This window comes from Equus przewalskii, chromosome 7, assembly GCF_037783145.1.
Source record: "Equus przewalskii isolate Varuska chromosome 7, EquPr2, whole genome shotgun sequence".
Classification (NCBI taxonomy): Eukaryota; Metazoa; Chordata; class Mammalia; order Perissodactyla; family Equidae; genus Equus; species Equus przewalskii.
The window spans coordinates 25768160-25777542 of NC_091837.1; positions in this window are offsets into that span (position 1 = coordinate 25768160).

Genomic DNA, 9383 nt, shown 5'->3' on the forward strand with positions numbered 1-9383 from the left:
CTTAGAACTGTGTTTGTTAAAGAAAACAAACTGGGGCTGGCCTAGTGGCGCAGTGGTTAGGTTCGCACGTTCCGCTTCAGCGGCCCGGGGTTCACCGGTTGGGATCCTGGTGCGGATATGGCACTGCTTGGGAAAAGCCATGCTGTGGTGGGCGTCCCACATGTAAAGTAGAGGAAGATGGGCACGGATGTGAGCTCAGGGCTAGTCTTCCTCAACAAAAAGAGGAGGATTGGCAGCAGATGTTAGCTCAGGGCTAATCTTCCTCGAAAAAAAAAAGAAAAAAGAAAAACTGGTAGTGGGAAGAGACGAGAACACGGGATATGAGGCTAAAAAGCGAGCAGGGGCGGGGCCCTGGAGGACTCAGGGACCCCAAAACTCTGAGAGCAGATGGGTGCTCTCAGGATGTGCAGGGGAGTTGGGAGATCCACTTTGACCACCCCCACCCCATGCCCGAGGCCTCATCCTCAGCATGTCTCTCCCGTTTAATCCACCCCTGCACTGCGACAACAGTAAAAAAAAAACAAGCAGCACCCAGCTATTTTTTGAGCGTTCACTGTGTGCCAGGCGCCATCCTGAGGGCTTCGGACGTGTCAGCTCACCGCATGCTCCCTGCCAGGCGGGTGCTGTCATGCTTGTTCCCGTTGCACAGATGGGGAGACTGATGCCCAGAGAGAGCAGCCGCCGCCTCGATGCTGTGAGACCAGACGCTCACCCACTGCCGGGCCCTCGTCAGCGGAAGACGAGGTCCAGGAGGGGCGTGTAAGGGGCCCCTGAGCGCAGGCTTTACCTGAGCCCCTGCGTCACTAGCCGCCAGGGGAAGAGAAATCAAAGCCACAACGAGATATCACGTCACATCATCAGGATGGCTACTGGGAGAGAAACAGAAAATAAGTGTTGGCGAGGATGTGGAGAACACAGAAGCCTGGCACTGGTGGTGGGGACGCACGATGGCGCAGCCGCTGTGGGAACCAGTCTGGCGCTTCCTCGAACAGTTAAACACAGAGTCACCCTCTGACCCAGCAGTTCCACTTCTGGGTGCGCACCCAAAAGGACTGCAAGCTGGGCCTCAGACAGATCTCTGTGCGCCCGTGTGCACAGCAGCATTATTCACAACAGCCAAAGGTGGAGACGGCCCGGGTGTTATCGCGGATGAGCGGGTAAACAGAACGTGGTGTCTCCGGTAATGGAATACGATTCAGCCTTAAAAAGGAAGGAGATTCCGACACCTGCGACAGTAGGGGTGAAACTTAAGGACATTATTTTAAGTGAAATAAGCCCATCACAAAAGGACAGCTACTGTATGAATCCATTTGTGTGAGGTGCTCAGAGGAGTGGCATCCACAGAGACGGGATGGAGAACGGCGGCCTGGGGCTGGACGCGGGGCTGGGAGCCCATGTGGAAGGGGGCAGAGGCTCAGTGTGGGAAGACGATAACGTTCTGGAGACGGATGGTGGGGAGGGTTGCACACAACGTGAATGTGCTGAATGCCATTGAGCCGCACTCTTAAAATGGCTTAAAAGAGACAAAGAAAGAAATCTACACAACAACAAAAGTCTGAGGCAGACAGAGGGAGGAGGGGTCCCCCGCAAAGTGTAGGCACAGGAGTCAGAGCTTCAAGAAGCCTCTCAGGACCCTGGAGGGAAACTGAGTCACGAGGAAGCAGACTGGGCAGTCGGTCTTTGAGCAAGATCTGGGGAGGCAGCAGGTGAGAAGCTGGGGAGGGCTTGGCGAGGAAAAGCAGGTCCATGAAGCAGCGGGCCCTCTGGAGAGTTCTCTGCAGCCTCCGGAGGAGGAAAGTGAGGGGCTGATGGAGGCCTCTGTGGAGGCTGTGGGCTCCGAACTGTCACCAAGCCCAACCCAGGGACTTCTTCCCTCCCTCCCCGTCCTTGGCCAGCGGGACAAGTGCTGCCAAGTGTGCGGGAGGAGCCTGCTGGCTTCCGAGCAAACAGACCCAGACGCAGCGTCTGCCCCCAAGAGCAGCCCCTCCTCGCAGGGACAGGGAGGAGAGAGGTGCTAGCCAGCGATGGGGGGTGCTTACTGACTTCCAGGCCATGGGAAAGAGCATGGGGCAGCCAGCCTGGATTTCTGCACAAGCTGCTCAGCCACTCGGAGCCCCAGATGCCCCTCACAGTCCCAGGGGCCCCTCTGAGCCCCAGGTATTCCTTCTGAGTTCCAGGCATCCCTTCCGAGGCCAGGTGCCCCCTCTATAAGACAGCAATCAGAGGTGTACCAAGGGCCAGACCATGGATGCAGTCCCCTCGGGGCCTCGACTTAATTTAAAAATAATAATAAAACCCACTCAAAGTCAGTCTGCTTTTTATTATCACCATGCACCAAAAAATGTCAGTGACAAAATATTCCCCCAGAAAATGTCCTTTACTGGCCTAAGTTCTAAGCCAAGTGTTGGCAAACTACAGCCCACAGGCCAAATCCGGCCCCCAGCCTGTTTCTGTAAATAAAGCTTTATCGGCACACGGCCACGCCCATTCATCACGTGTCGTCTCTGGCTGCTTTCCTGCCTCAATGGCAGAGCCCAGTAGTTTAGCAGAGACGCTATGGACCCAAAAGCCTAAAATATTTATCTGGTCATTTACAGAAACGGCGTGCCGATCCCTGTAGGAAACAACGGCAGCGGTTGCTGCTGAGTTTTAATAACATGCACATAAGCTTCAAATTAACACACGTGCATTAGTCACCTTTTAATAAATAGTATATTATACATGGATTTCAGTTCAGAGAACTCCAGATGCCCACACACACACACTGGGTCACACACACGAAATATTTTAATAAGTATCTTTAAAACAGAAATGTATTCCTCTTTTCATTTATTTTAAAACTAAAGGAGGAGTCCAGAAAATCTGATTCTTACTGACAATAATTGTCGTCTAAAGCGGGGTGTTAACAAACGATCCCCTCGGGGCTGGCACATGGGGCACAGCGCTGACGGGGTTTTGTGAGGACGAACTCAGTCACGGAGCTGTGGGAGGACACGCCGTCGGCGGCCTTCCCAGAGCTTATTCTCTCCCACCCTCTCCCTTCCTGGCGGCGGAGCGTCTGCCTTCCTCTAAGCAGCCACAGCTGCTCAGGAAAGGGGACCCCGAGCCCAGCAGGAAGGAGTCCTGAGTGTGCCAAGGCAGTCTGGGTAACACTACGCCTCGCACTGTGATTGACTTGGGGGTGGACATGTGACCAAATTCCGGCCAAGAAGACATGGGGTTGGTATGTGGGGAGACCTCCGAGAAGGGTGGTCTGCCTGATAAAAAGGGACACCAGGAGGAGACGCTCCCGCACTTCTGTTGGAGGCCATCCCGTCTGGACGAGACACCTGGATGGATGGCAGCCCTCTTGCAATGCAGAAAATGCCGGAGCAGGGAGATGCAAAGAACCTGGTCCTCGGTGACGTCCGACCACTGGCACAGAGAGCCCTGAAGCCGCTCCACGCCAGGACGGGCCCCCACGAGGAAATATTAAGTCTTCACTGTTCAACCTCTTGGGTTGGTGCTTTCTAGCACCTTCAGCTGAAAGCATCTCAAGGAATACAGATACGAAGGCCTCTGACAAGGGGCCAGCAGGCGCAGTCAAATTTATTAGTTCATTGACTATTTGCTGAGCTCCTTCTGTGTGTCAGGACAGTTCTGGGCCCCAGGGATCACTAGAGAGGTCCCTTCTGTCGCAGAGGCGCATTCCACTGTGTGGAGACAGACGCAAATGTGAATCCATAAATGAGCAAACAATAATCTCAGATAACGATAAATGTCAAGAAAGGAATAAAATAGAGTGGAGTGATCGAGAGTGCATGAGGGGGAGGCTGCTCAGGGAAGGTGACATTTGAGCAGAGAACTGATTGAAGAAGAGCCAACCATGTCAAGACCCAGGGAAGAACTCCAGATAGAAGGCACAGCAAGTGCAAAGGCCCTGAGGTGGGTGGTGGGAGGGAGATTTGTGTGTTCGAGGAACTGAAATGTGGGACGGGAGGTTGGCGTGATTATGGCAGAAGCTTTCAGGAAAGAATCCAAAAAGGTACAAAAGGCTCACAGTCCAATCTCTCTCTCTCTCTCTCTCTCTCTCTCTCTTTTCCTTGGGGCTTTTGTTCCCAGGCCCAAAGTGTTTGAGCTCTGCTTTGTTGAAATCTGGGCTGAGTTTCCAGGCTTCTCTTCCTAACTCGAGAGAACCACTTAACCTCTCACTGTGGTGGGGGGCTTGCCACACGCTTCCTTTTTACACCAAAGCCAAATTTTCATGTTTCGGCCTAACTACACAGCTCCACTCGCAGCAAGTCGCATCTGTTTCGCTACTTCTCCTGCCAGAGCAGCCTCTTCTGTCCCACCCAGACAACAGCAGCTCCCGGCCAGGCCCGTCCTCTCCAACCCCTGCCCCTCGGCCCGGGGCCTGCCTAGGGCGGCCTGGGGACACGTTCCCACGTTCCCACGTCAGAGGTGGGGGCCGGGCTGTGCAGGCAGGAGCCTTACTGAGGCCAGTGCTGGTTTGAGGACTCCTTTAGGAGAGGAGAGGTCCTTGCCCGTTTTAAAAAGTCACTCACCTGCACAACAGCCAAGGGGCCGGTTTCCTCCCTAAGGGGGAGACTGTCCCCAGGCACCGGGCTGAGGTGGATTCCAGAGACGGCTGGAACCCGGGCAGAAACAAGTTCCAAACATATTCTTTGTTAAGCAATGATAGCGACACCATTCGGGACACGGCTGCCAGCAGCCAGCACTCCTGAATGGGCGGGGTTGGGCCGTGCCAAGGGGGACCACAGGACACTCGCCCACAGGGTCGTTGTTTGTGTTTACTGGGTGTTTCCCACGGGCAGGGGCACAAGGCAGCACAGCCATGGCCTCACACAGGCCCGGGACCAGTGGGGGCCGAGAGATCATGCTCACACCAATGCGTCTGTACTGACACCTGAGAAAAGCGCTCTCAGGGAAGAGGATCAGAGGGAGGGTGTGTGACAGAGACACCAGAGTGGACCTTTTCAGAGGAAGCCTGATCATGTTACTTCCTGCTTAAAGCCTCCGCTGGCCTCCCGTTGCACAAGCATAAAGCCCAGACCCGTCCCAGGGGCCCCCAAGGCCCTGCAGCCCTGGTCCTGGCCCACATCCCCCACCACCCCCCCACTCACTCCCTGAGATGCAGCCACCTGCGCCTCTTGTAGATCTCCCCACGTGCCACAGGACCTTGGCACATGCTTCGCTCACTGCTTTAAACACTCCCCACAGGTGTCCATGGCAGCTCCCTCGTGGTCTAGCTCCAATGTCACCTCCTCAGAGAGGCCCCCCCTCACCCCCTGGCCAGCCCATTTAAAGTGACGCTCCTTATCACATCTTCCTGCTTTATTTTCATGGCACCCTGACACGGGCCCACCTGGTTGTTTGTGTCTGTTTCCTCTCCTGGTAGGAAAACACCAGGAAGGCAGAGACCTTGCCCGTCCTCACAGCAGGGCCCAACGCTTGCGGGGGCCTAACGGTTTGCGGAGTGAATGAATGAACAAATCGGCGAGGGGCCCAACCCTCCGCGGTAGCTAGGGAAGGCTTTCCCACTTGCCATCTGATGACAAGGAGGACCCGGGCTGTTGACCTCGAACCTGCTGACCATTAGAACCCTGGGGGGCTGTAAAGACGCCAGCCCTTGGGCCCCATCCTCAGAGAGTCTGGGAGTCATGGGTCCGGCCCCGGGGGTTGATGCCATTTTTAACTCCCCGTGTGATGGTCATGTGCAGCCAGGGCTGAGAGCTGAGCAGCAGTGGCCAGCCACCTGGAAAGTGACGACATGCAAATTACCCATCCTCCCCCCGGATCTTCCCATGATGATGACACTCTGAGGCACAGTGATCTGTTTCCACAAGCCCTTCGGTTTCTGATGCAAGCTCGAGACAGGCGATGGGAGGAGAGAGGAGAAGAAACTTCCGGAAGAACCAGTGCAGTGAGCCAGGCCTGGGGTGGGGAGGGAGGGGCTCCCACACAGAGAGTCCCCTCAGTGCTCCTCGCAGAGCCAGGCCCCAGGCCGGCTCCCACTGCAGCCTTTCCCTTGAGACACGGCCCTTGGACTTGACCTTGGCTCTGGCATGTCCCTGCTCTGGAGCTCCTGCAGTGGCCCGGGGGGTGTTGTCGCCCCCAGACCTGCCCCCAGGGCAGGAAGGAGTTGTTTTCCTGCCCTGTTTACTGATCCCAAGATATTGGAATCCGGCTCCTGAAATTCTATTCTGAGGAGCTGGTTGGAGAGGAAGGAGACAGCAGCGTGGCTCCCGCGCCGTTCTTATGTAATCGCAGACTTCCGAGTTATTTTTCTCTTCATCCTACTTCCGGGCCCCCTCCCCCATCTGATCACTGGGACTTCTCTTGGTTGGATCTTTCCTGAATCCTTCACGTCGCTCCGTCTGCAGCGGGCAGACCCACGCCCCTTAAAACGATCTGGCCCAGTGCCACCCCCGGGCCGCAAGTGTAGGCCTATTTGGAAGGAGAGTCTTTGCGGATGCGATCAGCGAGGACAAGGTCACCTGGGATTAGGGGGTGCCGGTGGACCCAGTAAGACTGCTGACCCATAAGAGGACAGGACACGCGGAGACGCGGAGGGATGCAGGCCCTGTGGAGACCGAGGCGGAGACGGGAGCAGGGAGCGCCCGGGGCGCCAGGAGCTGGAGGAGGCAGGAAGGAGCCTCCTCGGAGCCTGTGGCGTTTCGTGGCTTGTGGACACATCTCAGGCTCGGTCGTCTGCTCCCTGAGCGTCGTCACGGCCCCTGAGCGGAACACGCTGCACCCGGACCCCAGCCCGCAGCCGCTGGGAAAGCCCCTCCTCTGCATAAGGAGGCCAGTCCTACTGGGTCAGGGCCAGCCACTGGGAGGGCCTCACCCTCACTAATCTGCGACCACCTCGTTTCCAGATCGGGTCACAGTCAGAGGTGCTGGGCGGTAGGGCTTCCCCGCAGCCTTTCAGAGGACGCGGTCAACCAGAGCCGAGATGGGCCGTCACCACAGCTGGTATTGCCGAGCCTCAGCACGCCCGGCACCCTTCAAAAGGCTTTGCATCTCCACTCACTCACTCCCCACACTGACCCTCTCAAGTCGGAACTGGTATCAACCTGACTTTTCAGATGAGGAAACTGAGCAGTGAAGCGACTTGTCCAAGGTCACACAGCTAGGCAGTGACAGAGCCCGGATTTGAACCCGAGTCTTCAGATCTCAGAGCCTGAGCTCTACAAAATTCAGGAGAAACAGAGACATATTTGACAAAAAGTCAATCTCCTCCCTCACCTGTCGCCCAGCCACCAGTTCCACCCTCACAAATTCTGGAAAGGCTTTGGTATTTAATGTCTTAAAAAGGCATCCAGGGGCTTGGCCCCATGGTGTAGTGGTTGAGTTTGGAGTGTTCCACTTCAGCGGTCCAGGTTTGTGGGTTCAGAGCCCGGGCACAGACCTGTGCCATTCCTCAGCCATGCTGTGGCAGCAACCCACATATAAAGCGGAGGAACATTGGCACAGATGTTAGCTAAGGGCTAATCTTCCTCAGCAAAGGAAAAAAAAAGCATCCAAGGAGTCAGCATGAGAAGATCATTAGAAAGCATTAGACCTGCCTGTACTTTCTTTACTGCCGAGTGGTGGGGTTATTTTGAATTACTTCTTTGGGAGAAGGCACCATAAAAGTATAGAGATACGGGGCCGGCCCAGTGGCACAGCAGTTGAGTGCACACATTCTGCTTCGGCGGCCTGGGGTTTGCCGGTTCGGATCCCAGGTGCAGACATGGCACTGCTTGGCAAGCCATGCTGTGGCAGGCATCCCACATATAAAGTAGAGGAAAATGGGCATGGATGTTAGCTCAGGGCCAGTCTTCCTCAGCAAAAAGAGGAGGATTGGTGTAGATGTTAGCTCAGGGCTAATCTTCCTCAAAAAAAAAAAAAGAGAGAGAGAGAGATACAATCAAAACGTGTATTTTTTAAAAAGCAATCTGAACACAGATTTAGGAGGATGGTGGCCTCAGGCGAGGAAAAATAGGTCAAGTGGGTGGGGACCATATATGATCTGATACAGGTCATTGTCAAAGCCTTAATTTTTGTTTAGCATAATCGGTTATTTTAAAATAACCAATTAACTCTTTAAAAAAGGAAACAATTTTATTGAGATATGTCACACGCCATAAAATTCAGATTTTTAAGGTGTACAACTAAGGGTTTTCTAGTATAGTCATAATGTTGTACAATCATTACCACCATCTAATTCCAGAACATTCTCATCACCCCAAAAAGAAACCCCATCCTCTTTAGCAGTTGCTCCCTGCTCCCCTCCCCTCAGACCCTAGCAAATAAGAATTTACTTTCTGTCTCTATGGATTTGCTTATTCTGAACATTTCAAGTAGAATCTAATTAAATGTTAAAGAAATAAATAGAAGTGGGCCATGTATGGACTGAATGATAAGATTGTGGTGTGAACCAAGGAATAATGAGATTGCGGTGTGAACCAAGAAACTGAGGCCCAGTGGAAAAAAACAGAATCTGGGTTCTCGCAGCGGTGTTCACATACTCAGTTAACCCTCACTGGAGTAGGCTTGTCTCTGGCTTCTTTTTGTGCAGGATGACAAAGGGCTCCATTGTTAGAGTCACTTTTGATTCTGTTTTTATTTACTTGACACCGAGATCACTCAAACTGATATAACCCTCACACACACACACACACAGACACACACAGACACACACACCCTTCTATTGCTGCTACTCCTTCCAGCAAAGGGCCTTTGCACATGCTGCTCCCTCCTGCCTGGAAAGACTCTGAGCACATGTTGCTTCCGCCTCCTTTTGGCTAATCCCTACCTATCCTTTGGTCTCTGTTTAGAAGTCACCAGAAAGTCTCGTCTAGGGGCTTGTTGGAGGTCCCTCCTACATCCTGCTGTGTGGGCCCCACCAACATTCACGACACCTGTACCGCAGAGGAGAGAGGGTTCTGCTCGGGAGGAGAAAGGAGGAGAACGAGGCTGAGAGCCACTGTCACTCGGCTGCTACTGCCCAGCAGGTGCTGGAACATGACGGTGAACAGGAGGCACGAGGCCGGTTCGCACAGAGCTCCTGTTTCAGTAAAACCACTCCGAAACACAAAAGCTGAAGCCGTGTGGAAAGGAGAATGCCCCCTACGTGAGGGTAAGTTAAGCTTCCATAACAAAGAGACCCAAAAACACAGTGGCTCTAACAAATTAGAAATTTATTTCTCTTAAGTTTTAAGGGAAAATAGGATCTTTACAAAATTTTATTTCTCTGGACTTAACAGTCCAGAGGCGGCTGGTGGTCCAGGGCGGGTAGGAGAGCCTGTGCCCCAGGGCATCGGGACAGCCTCCTGCTGCCTCAGTGCTCCGGCACCGCCCGGGGTCCGAGCTGGCTCAGCAGCACCCGGCCCACG